We start from the raw sequence: 12,008 nt of genomic DNA, 5'->3' as shown, positions 1-12,008 counted from the left end.
CCATTAGGCTGAGGATGAACCTAGAGGGGATGACCAGCGACGGCCCAAAGTCTTTCAATGAGATGAGGGTAGCGTGTGCTGCAGAATACGCCGTCTCAGGACAGACACAGCACAACACCCGTGCCACCTCCTCGCAGACCTGGCATCCCGTGGAGGAGGTGGTCATCCACTCCTGATGGCCATAAAGATCACAGCTGCCCTCAACTTCACACCACTGGTTTATTCCAGGGCTCGAGCAGGGACCTGTTCAGCATATCCCAATCTACAGCCTACAGGTGCATTTGAGAGGTCACGGATGCCCTGTTTGCCCAGGCATCAGACTTGATCACCTTTGAGCTGGACTGGCTCACCAAGATTCCCAGGCTGAAGGATTAACCGCCATCATTGGGATACCCCAGGTTCGCGCACCAGGAAGGGGTTCCACTCCCTGAATGTTCAGATTGTGTGCGGTCATCACCGGTGTATCATGCACGTGCGTGACCGCTATCCTGGGAGCAAGCACGACAGCTACATCCTGGGATACCCGAGACCCTCGGCATCTTCGAGGACCAACCCAAGATGACGGGTTGTCTCTTGGGGAGAAGGGGTACCAGCTGAGGTCCTGGCTGATGACGCTGGTGCGAAGGCCCATTACAATGAAGCCCATGTTGTCACTGTGCGGTGCATCAGAATGCTGAAATTGCATTTCCGATGCTTAGACCACTCAGTGGTACCCTGCAGTACACTGCAGGTAGCTGTGACGCCTCGATGGTGGTCTCCTTGGAGCTCTCCTCAGAGGTGGCTTCTTGGGTGGGGGGAAACGATACTGGGTGGCCCGGCCCCAGCAGATGGAGATCCTGCGAGACATTGGACATGCGGTCAGAGAGGGAAGGTTCATTTTGTCTGACATGAACTACTCAGTTGAGACAGATCATCTGGGTGAAGGGGCGGTGGATCCTCATCTCTGTGGCACAGGCCAACCTCGCTGTCGGTGATTGCTCTATCCTCGGTCAACCCCGCAATCTCCAGGGTCAGTTCCTCATAGGGGCAGGGGACTTACTTCTGACATCCCATCCTGTCTTGGCCCTTTCCTGGTTACTATGTGTTATCTTCTCCTGCGGGGACAAAGAGGGCATTGTGAACCACGTGCTTGATGGGCCAGGGGCTCTACAGCAGGTGACAAGTGTGAGCACTGCACCTGGGCATGAAGGGATTGTGCTGGTGGGTGCCAGGGGAACCTGAGGAAGAAGCGTGAAGATCGAATGTGGGGAGGGTGTAAGGCATCATCAGATGATTTGGCGGGGGGTGGGGGTGGGGAGAAGATTTGGGAATTTGAGGGTGATGTGTTGGGTGTTCTGGATCACAAACAGGTCACCAACACTGGAAGTGGTGCAACTCTATTTTATTATAAGGTTAACTATATTAACATACTTGAACTGTGGGTAAATGCAATACCAGCTTTAACTGTTGACCCTTGCCTAGTCCTAACCAGGTGATGCACTCAGCACATGGTGAATGTCTGTGTTGCAGGCTGTGAGCTCTGTGCTCCGAGCTGGCTGCTACTAGAATGAGCGGGAACTCTCCTGTCCCCTGTCTTTATAGTGCGTGTGCTCTCACTGGTGATTGGCTGCGGTGTTGTGTATGCTGTTTGGTCCCACTGCATGTCCATCAGTGTGTGTGTGTGTGTGTGTGTGTGTGTGTCTGCACCATGATATACTGTTGTGTATTATGACAGAGGGGTGGCAGGCGGAACTGGTGCTAGGAGAGGGGTGATAACTATCCCTTGCAGCTTGGTGGAGGTCAGTGGTCATCTTCCGACATTGGACAGAGGTCCTCCTGGTCATGCTGTCCTGCCACTGCCTCCCAGACACCATTGCTGACCCTGCTGCTGGATGCCCCGCCTCTCGATGCCCCGCCTCTCGATGCCCCGCCTCTCAGTCACAGCATCGAGAAGCCTGGCCAGGTCAGCCATGACAAGGAGCAGTTCTGCGCGTTGCCATGCCAGAGTGTTGACTGCGAACAAGTGGCAAGGGAACATTTAAAAGTAGCTCCCCCTTGTTCACAGCGAGAAGCTGAGAACTCAGCGAATCAGACGGCGAGACAACCAGTAACGGCGAGAAGCTCGTGGGGCCGCATTTTCGGGATTAAGTGCCGTTGAATATGGTCACGCTCTCGCCAATGCAGCTGTTTGAGGAATACTCTGCCAAACATGCCCAAAATGGCACTTACACATTTTTCAGTTGAATTTTTCCGTTGATTCGTGCCCATTGTACGCGCTGCCTGTTAAAATATTCAAGGATTCTGCTTCCCGTGCCTTTTAGAGGAAGAGGTTTCCACAGACTCACAACCCTCTGCATCTCGTCTTAAATGAGCCCTCCCCATCTCGTCTTAAATGAGTGACACAGGGCAGCATTGCTGCCTCACAGTGCCGAGGACACTCACAGTGCCGAGGTCCCAGGTTCGATCCCGGCTCTGGGTCACTGTCCGTGTGGAGTTTGCACATTCTCCCCGTGTCTGCGTGGGTTTCACTCCCACAACCCAAAGATGTGCAGGGTAGGTGGATTGGCCACGCTAAATTGCCCCTTAATTGGAAAAAATTAATTGGGTACTCTAAATTTATTTATTTTTATTAATATATTTTAGAGTATCCAATTATATTTTCTCCAATTAAGGGGCAATTTAGCGTGGCCAATCCACGTAACTTGCACATCTTTGGGCTGTGGAGGCGAAACCCACGCAGACACGGGGAGAATGTGCAAATTCCACACAGACAGTGACCCAGGGCCAGGATTCGAACCCGGGTCCTCAGCGCCGCAGTCCCAGTGCTAATCACTGCGCCACATGCCGCCTTCAGAGGGACCCCTTATTTTTAAACAAACAGTGACCCCTAGTTCTACATTCTCCGACAAGAGGAAACATCTCCACATCCATCCTGGCAATACCCTCACGTCTAAGATATCACTCTCAGCATTGCACATTACTGTCCCACGGCTGGTTTTTGCCAATAGTTAAAAAAAAGACCTGGAAACATCATTTCCCAACAGGTGGTCCACAAATTTCATTACAGCTTGACCCCAACAGGCACCCAGCCTTGATCTGCAGGTTGGCTGGGGCAAGGTGAAAGAGCAATCAATCAATCACTGGACACAATGTCGTTTCAGCTACTTTATAACAGTTCCAATCACAGAGCCCAACTCAACACAGGTCTCATGATTTCCTCAATCAAGGGCCATTTTTCCTGAGAGCACTGTGGATTGTGAGCCAATTAACTCTTCAGTCCCATACAAGAATCTCACAAGTATGGCTCTTAAAGATCAGCGATATCCACGGTTAAATACGACTTAGAATATGCACCAGGTAATCAGTAGCCATATTGATGTTTTGATTCTTGAACGTTTTTCGCCTCCAAAATAAATTGTCAAACGATATTGTATCCATCCAGGCTAATTGATCATTCTCAACTCTTGTATGGTCACTTCATGCATCATCTGGGTTTGACTCTGCAGGAGTTTATATCAATAAACTGCAGGCCACAAGACAGGCCCAGATTCAGATGAGATGACAACAGAAAAGTACTCCTTGGTAACGTCGACCTCACTGCTATAGAACCCTGAACTATGACGACTGGAAGAAGCTGACAAAGACATTGACTTCTAGTGGATAAGCCCCCTCGACAACGACAACATTGATAATATTAAATATTTTATGCTACACAGGTTTCCTGGTCATTGACTTCAGGAAGCAAAGTATCACACACACCCCTGTCTGCATCAATGGCACCAAAGTGGAGATGGGTGACAGCTTCAAAATCCTAGCTGTGCACATCACCAATCTTTCCTGGTCCACACACATCAAAGCTACAACCAAGAAAGCACAGCAACGCCTATGCCCCCTCAGGAAACTAAGGAAATTTGGCATGTCCACATTGACTCTTACCAATTTTTACAGATGCACCATATAAAGCATCCTGTCTGGCTCCATCAAAGCCTAGTATGGCAACTGCTCGGCCCAAGACCATTATCACAGACGCACCAATTAAAGTATCCTGTCTGGCTGCATCACAACCTGGTATGGCAATTGCTTGGCCCAAGACCATTTTTACAGATGCACCATATAAAGTACACTGTCTGGCTGCATCACAGCCTCATATGGGAACTGCTTGGCCAAGACCGTTAAGAAAGTAGAGTTGTGAATACAGCCCAGTCCATCCCACAAACTCATCTCCCATCCATTGACCCGGTCTACACCTCCCGCTACCTTGGGAAAGTGGGCAGCATAATCAAAGACCCCTGCACCTGGGTTATTCTTTCTTCCAACCTCTTCCATCGGGCAGAAGATACAAAAGTCTGAGAACACTCGCGTACATGTTCAAAAACATTTTTTCCCCCCACTGTTACCGGACTCCTGAATGATGCTCTTATGGACTGAACTGAACTCTCCAAGCATCTTCTCTACTGTATAGAACTACGCTCCACATGCTTCACCTGATGTCTATGTCTTTACATTGTGTATCTATCATATGTTCTTCATGTATGGAACGATCTGTCTGGACTGTACGCAGAACAATACTTTTCACTGTACCTCGTACACGTGGCAATAAACCCAAATTCTGTCGACAAAATGTTTACTCCCAGTCAGTCTTTCTTGCTACGTCTTCCAATATGAAGTTTCTATTTCCACATTTGTAATGCAATCCTCTCCTATTCGAACTGGTCACATCGCTGTACCCATGTGCCATGTACAGAAGAGATTTACAAGAATAGTCCCAGGGATGAGAACATTCAATTAGGAGGATAGATTGGAGAAGTTGGAACTGTTCTCCTCGGAGGGAAGAAAACGAAGAGGAGATTTGATAGAGATATTCAAAATCATGAGGGAGTTGGGTAGAGTAGACAGGGAGAAACCAGTCCTGCTCGTAAAAGGATCAAGAGCGGGAGGACACAGATTTAGAGTGAGTTGCAAAAGGAGCAAATATGGGGCAAAAAAAAGTCTTCACACAGCGAGTGGTTCAGGTCTGGAACTAGCTGCCCGGAAACGTGGTGGAAGGCAGGTTCAATCGAGGCATTCAAGAGGGCATTGGATGAATATTTGAATAGAAACAATGGGCAGGGGCATGGGGGAAAGGCAGGAGAATGGCACCAAGTCACGATCTTCTTTTGGAGAGTCAATGCAGACAGGATGGGCCAAATGGGCCAACACCGTAACAATTTTGTAATGAGAACTAACTCATTAAAAGTCTGAGAGTTATGGTTCAATGATTCTCTTTCCCCCAGCCTGCCTTCTAAAGCCATTTAATCCAAAGCCGATTCCAGGCCCTGACTGGGAGTTGCCCAGTGTAGGTTATTTGAAGCTGGAGTTGCCCAGTGTAGGTTATTTGAAGCTGGAGTTGCCCAGTGTAGGTTATTTGAAGCTGGAGTTGCCCAGTGTAGGTTATTTGAAGCTGCCTGTTCCACAAGCCCAGCTACTTCGAACTCTACACATTTACTAGTGATGCCCATTCCAGGGGCTTAAGTAACGCCCGTGTTTCTTTTCTCCCATAACACAATGTACACATTTGGCCAAATTCAGAGACAGTACTAAACCGGGAAACAGGAGAAAGATTTATCGCCCATTGTGTTCGGGCCAGCTGAAGAAGGACCGACCTAGTCTAATCCTATGTTCAACCTCTTGGTTCATTGCCCTTGAGGTTATGGCATGTCAAGTACATATCCTGTTTTTTTAAATAAAAATAATGCTATTACGTTTCTGCCTCCACCAGCCAGTCAGACAGCGAGTTCTAGAACCCCAATCATCCTCTGGTTGAAAAAAGGATACTCCTTAATTCCCCTCTAAACCTTCCACCAATTTATTTAAAATCTGTGCCCCCTGGTTATTGACTTCTCTACAAAAAGAAATAGGTCCTGCCTAGCCATGTCATCGAGGCCCCTTAATTAAAAGGACCGGTTTAACATGAGATGTCAACTGAAGGGGTTGGATAAAATGTGTAATTGGACAGATAAAACTTCAGTTCAAATGTAAAATACCTCCTGTAGGAAGAATAATTGGGTGAGTCGCACATCATACTAGCTATGGATGACTCTGAACGAAACCCCAACTCATTAATGTGTCCCAACATCACTGAGCAGAGACAACAAAGCAAACAAAATGATGAACTAAAGTACAAAACAGGAGGTTATATTGAAATTGTAAGCACGTTGGCAAGGTGCACGTTGCTGTGTCTCAATTTTTGGTCATTGAGACACAAGGCAAACATTTGGTTTTAGGTCAAAATCAGGTAGAAAAGTAGGTGCAAAAATAAAAACTCTCAGCAGGTCTGGCAGCACCTGTGGAGAGGGAAACAGAGTCAATGTCAAGTCCATACGACTCCCCTTCAGAGCTGGAAAGGGGTAAGAACGTGATGGATTTGTGCTATTGAAAAATAAAGAGGGGTGGGGGTAGGTGGAGGAAAATTAGAGGTTAGGGCAGGAGAGAGTAAAAGACAAAGATGCCATGGCGCACATCACAAAAGGGGTGGTAATGGTAGCATTAAAGTATAAAGCTTTGGCCCAGAGTAGGTGCCAATAGCAGAATAAAGGTCAGCACCAAAAGCTAAATGTGCACCTGATGTTTTCCTGCTGACCATCCACCTTTCAGACCAGAAAATAGGCAACTGGAAATCTCCCCATCTTCCCAAATGGGCACATTTTGCTTTCTCTCAAACCTTCAACAAGAATTGTTTCAATAGCCATAGATAGAACGATGGGAGGTTTTCACGGCGAAAGGCCAGTCAGGCCATCAAGTCAGTTGGCTCTTAGTGAGGGTAATCCAAAAATAAACCCACTGCCCCGCTGTCTCTCCACTTCTATTAAGTGTAAGGATCCAAAGGTGTACAAGTGAGTAAAGATACAGACCAGCAATTATCTAATTGAATGGTGGAACAGGTTTGAGGGGCTGAATGGTCTACTCCTGTTCTTGCGTTTTGTTGCCAGAATTAAGATTCTCTTCCAAGTGCCTAACATGAGTTAAATATCACAGATCCCTACAGTGCAGAAGGAAGCCATTCGCCCATCGAGTCTGCACCGACCCTCTGAAGGAGCACCCTATCTAGGCCCACTCCCCCACCCTATCCCTGTAGCCCCACCTAACCTTAGGACATTAAGGAGCAATTTAGCATGGCCAATCCACCTAACCTGCACATCTTTGGACTTCACATCAAACAAAAAAACATCAGACAAAACATTTAAAAGCCAACTGCCCAATCAAAGCTCACATATCGGGTAACTTAATCGAAATGGCTATATGACTGGACAGGAGTTCATATCCCAAGATGACAGCTGAGAATTTTAATTAATTTTATTGAATCTGCAATTTAGAAAAAGGCTAGCTCAGTACTGGCGACCATGTAGCTTACCATCGATTGCTGGTTAAAAAGAAAAACCCATCTGGTTCACTAATGTACTTTAAAAGGACATTTCCCATTCTGCCACAGTCTGGCCTCCAGGTGACTCCAGATCCACAGCAACATGGTTGAATGAAAATGAAATGAAAGTGAAAATGAAAAAAAATGAAAATGGCTTATTGTCACAAGTAGGCTTCAAATGAAGTTACTGTGAAAAGCCCCTAGTCGCCACATTCCGGCGCCTGTTCGGGGAGGCTGGTACGGGTTGATTCTTAACTCCCTGTGAAACAGCCTAGCAAGTGACTTAGATGTATCAAACTGCTCCAGAAAACAGACGCACCAAACATGCACAAAACAGTGAAATCCCGGAGGGGAGGCGAGAGGGTGCTTGCCTCTGACACACAGGCAGCACTTGACCAAGTGTGGAATTAAGGAACCCTAGTAAAACAAGTCAATGGGAATCGGGGAAAGATTTCCCATTATGTAAAAGACAGGCCCGGAATGTGATGGAATACTTCCAATTCAAGATCACAAAAATGCAAGGGACAGGGACAGGAGCAGACAATAGGGTCCACCATTCTCGGTCATTCGGTACAATCATGGTTGAACCTTAGGCTTCAACTGCACTTTCTCACCTGCTCTCCATATTCTTCAATTCTCAAGACACCAAATATTTGTGAATTGGAGCCTTATTGTAGCTAACAATGAATTATCCACAATCTTCCAGGATTAGAGAATTCCAAAAATTCACAACCCCTCGAGTGAAGAAATTTCTTCTCATATCCCAGCCAGTGAACAACACTCTCCTATCTAGCTCCTTCAGAGTCCTGCACGTTTCAATCAGATCATCATGCATTTCTCTAAACTCTAGAGGACAGAGGCGTAATGTACTCAAGTTCTCATTATAGGACAACCCTCTCACCGCAAGGACCAATCTAGTGAAACTTCACTGTACTACCTGTAATGTAAGTGCAGTTCCTTCCTTAAATATGGAGGCCAAAATTGCACAAGGTATTCCAGGTGTGGTCTCACCAAAGTCCTGAACAATTGCAGCAGGTGGTTACAGGTAGACTGCATCTACTGGTTCTCCTTTATCCACCCTACTAGTTACAACCTCAAGGAAACTCAATAAATTTGTCGAACCCAATTTCACTTTCATAAAACAGTCTGATCATATTATGATTTGAGAAAATGCCTTCCTTAATACCAGATTCAAGCACTTTCCTTGTGTCAGGTTAACCTGGCCTGTATTTTCCTACTTTCTCCCTCCTTTCTTGAATTACGTTGTCACACTTGCTAATTTCCAATCTATTGCGACCATTCCAGAATCTAGGAAACTTTGGAAGATCATATCCAGGGCTTCTACTGTCTTTGCAGTAATCCCTTTTAGAACCCTGAGAGGTAGCCCATCAGATCCTAGGGATTTGTCACATTTTAGTCCCTTCATGAAACTTACAGGATACTGCGAGGCCTGGATAGAGTGGATGTGGATAGAGTGGATGTGGAGAGGATGTTTCCCCAATGTGTCCCCTTGTCTTTACTTTAATTGACCAAGAATAACTTTATTGGTGCAGCCTCCAGATATAAATCGATGATGTAGAATGATACGCTCCCCTGACTTCGCCACCTACACGCACCACAACACATGCTCCCAGATCAGCAAAGCGATCGAGGCAAAGAGCACGGTGGCACAGTGGTTAGCACTGCTGCCAGGGAGCAGCTTCGATGACGGCCTTGGGTGACTGTGTGGAGTTGGCACGTTCTCACCCTGTCCATGTGGCAGCTCCGGCTTCCTCCCACCGTCCAGAAGACAGCTTGGGTGGGCTGAGATAGGGTGCTCTTTCAGAGGGTCGGTGCAGGGCCGAATGGGCTGTCGGAGTTCCCTGGACAGCATTTCAAGCCTGCCCACCCTATTTTGAGGGCGTGAGCCAGCAAAGGTGGAACTCAGTGTTACCACCTCACCCATCTGCTGCCCCCCCCCCCTCCCCGTCCCCCAATAAGCACTTGTGCTCGGTGCGTGTACTACTGACACTCGGGAGATTGGGAATCCGCTCCCTAAAATTGGAATAAAACAGAAACAGGACTCTGGAATAAAAAGGGAGCATGATGAAACATCCAAGGACTCACAAACAGACCAGTTGATCATGATGATTCGTACAGATTGCGGAATTAACTGCGTAAACAGTGCATGTGGATTTGAACTGAACACATCAAACAACCTGCTCCCTGGGGCAGGTTTACGCTGGAGAGTCATCAAATAAAACATTGCCTGATACAGGAGTCCGTGTTTGTACACTTCGAGGGGGCGGCGGGGATGTTGCAATATCTCAGTCAGGATTAATGCAATTTCTCAATCAGGGTTAATGAACCAACTCTTAAAAAAAAACCACCAGATCAGAGAAAGGTTTGCATAGCAGCAGGCACACACACACACACACACACATAGCTTAAACTTCATCATTATTATCCCGTACGGTTTTGGCGTTAACGATTTGCAAACGAAGCCAGCAGCGCCTGGGAGCAGAAGGGAAGAGGTTTCTGCTGCAATGTGTCCTGCTGGCCAAAGCAGCTCACCTTGGCAACACTTCCTCAAAAGAAAAAATAAATAAATCACAGCCGAGAGAGCGGGGCGGCGGGGTCTCAGCGCCCACCTCGGCTGCTACCTGATCGATAAGCTCTCCGCCTGATCGATGTGCAACCCCGCTTCAACAGCCCAATGAGCCCCAATGACAGGAAATGTACCAGAAACTGCAAGAGGCTGAGAAACTGACGAGCCTTCCCCGCTGGGCAGCTCCGGGTCACTGACATGCATTAATGTTTACTAAAAACACAAAAATCCTCTCTCCCTCTCCTTCCCCACCCCAGGCACTGGGAATGTTGAGTGGATTCAGAATACGGCGCAAAAGGGATGGAGTGTGTCGCAGTCACAAAACAGGGGAGGGGAGGGGAAGCACAACATTGCATTTCACTTCTAAATCCACTTTCCACCGCTGCCAACTTATTGAACAACTCACAAGGCACTGGAGCGGGCTGAGCGGAGCCCCTTACCCCCCGCCACTTACGGTTGAATGTGTGTGTGTGTGTGTGGGGGGGGGGGGGCTCAGTAACACATCTTCCACCCCCCCCCAATGGGTAATATCTGCTGGAGGACACGGATTAGTATTTATTTAAGAGACTTGGGCTTTAGTACTGGGGACTGAAGTCCTCCGGGGGCGAGGTTGCCCCCCTCGCCACCCCCTTTCCCCTTCTCCCTCCTCCACTCTTGACTTTACCTTGTTTTGGACAGGTGCCATTCTATTCCCCCCCTTTTTTTTCCTCCTCTCTGGACTCCAGTCTTGAAGAAGCTCAGACACCAGGGCTGCTGCTGCTACTGCTGGTACAGTCCGCAACTGTTTAAGAGCTGCCTCCGGGATTCTATCCACCGCCGACACCAGAGACCTGACTGGAGAGAGAGGGAGGGAGGAACACACAGAGCACCACCTCCCAGCCTCTTAAAGCAACGTCACCGGGCTCCATAGCTGTCATTAGATTAACAATTTAAAGAGACTCCACACTATGGCTTTCACATTCGTGTACAAGAGCTTTTTGGGAGAAAAAAAATCCGCATTTGATTTGATAGTATTTCCAAAATTAAGGGTTCTGATAATTTGGCATGGGCGGGATGGTGCCACAGTGGTTAGCACTGCTGCCTCACAACTCCAGGGACCCGGGTTCAATTCCGACCTCGGGTGACTGTCTGTGTGGCGTTTGCACTTTCTCCCGTGCCTGCTGGGATTCCTCCCGCTGCTGCTCCGGTTTCCTCCCGCAGTCCAAAGATGTCCAGGTTAGATGGATTGGCCACGCTAAATTGCCCCTTAGTAGGGTTAATGGGTTACGAGGATAGGGTGTAGGCGTGGGCTTAAGTAGGGTGCTCTTTCCACGGGCCGGTGCAGACTTGATGGGCTGAATGGCCTCCTTCTGTACTGTATGATTCTATTTGAAAATTACATCATAGAATCCCTAAAGTGCAGAAGGAGACCATTCGAGTGAGCACCGACCCTCGGAAAGAGCACCCAACCCGGGCCCACTCCCCCACCCTACCTCTGCAACCCCATTACCTAAGCTGCACATCATTGGACTGTGGGAGGAAACTGGAGAACCCAGAGGAAACCTCCGTAGACAGGGAAAACATGCAAACTCCACACAGGCAGTCACCCAAGGCCGGAATTGAACCCAGGTCTCTGGTGCTGTAAGGCAGCAGTGCTAACCACTGTGCCGCCACGCCATCCCTCAAAAGTTATTTCAATTCAATATAGCATTTAGACATCAATCCAAAACTAATTTCCAAAATATTGAAATCTGCATCGCATTGGGAAAAATGCAATTTTGTGGCATCTAATTGTGGTCAGGGATAGTGCGCCGACTTCCTTCAGTACCAGTTACTCTTCACATTCATCAGGATAGGCCTGTTGTCCAAGCAAACCAGGATTCTTTAAGACTCTTATGTAAGGTAAGGGGCCTGCTCTTCGTCCTGCACAGATAGACCGTGTGTACGGTTTGAGGTTTTCCACCCGCTCTTGCATTTCCCAGCCCTAGGTAATTCCTGACTGAAACACCACGCGGAACACTTCAGATAGCCCCAGGCTAATGTCAAACCACTTGTTAGCTCAGG

At 47.8% G+C, this 12,008-nt stretch overlaps 1 protein-coding gene across 5 annotated transcripts in view; it reads right to left on the bottom strand.

Annotated features, from left to right (window-relative positions):
* dusp14 (dual specificity phosphatase 14) overlaps positions 1-10,803 on the bottom strand; it is a 36,187-nt gene extending 25,384 nt beyond the window's left edge. For all 5 annotated transcript variants that reach the window (XR_011933697.1, XM_072469670.1, XM_072469669.1 and 2 more), the window contains exon 1: positions 10,630-10,803. The gene's annotated coding sequence lies outside the window, so the exon portion shown is untranslated. The remainder of the gene's footprint in view (positions 1-10,629) is intronic.
* Between the last annotated feature and the right edge of the window lie 1,205 nt (positions 10,804-12,008).

Source organism: Scyliorhinus torazame, chromosome 12, assembly GCF_047496885.1.
Source record: "Scyliorhinus torazame isolate Kashiwa2021f chromosome 12, sScyTor2.1, whole genome shotgun sequence".
In the NCBI taxonomy this organism is placed as follows: domain Eukaryota; kingdom Metazoa; phylum Chordata; class Chondrichthyes; order Carcharhiniformes; family Scyliorhinidae; genus Scyliorhinus; species Scyliorhinus torazame.
Note: the sequence above shows the minus strand (reverse complement) of the source record. Positions and strands in the feature narration are given on the sequence as shown.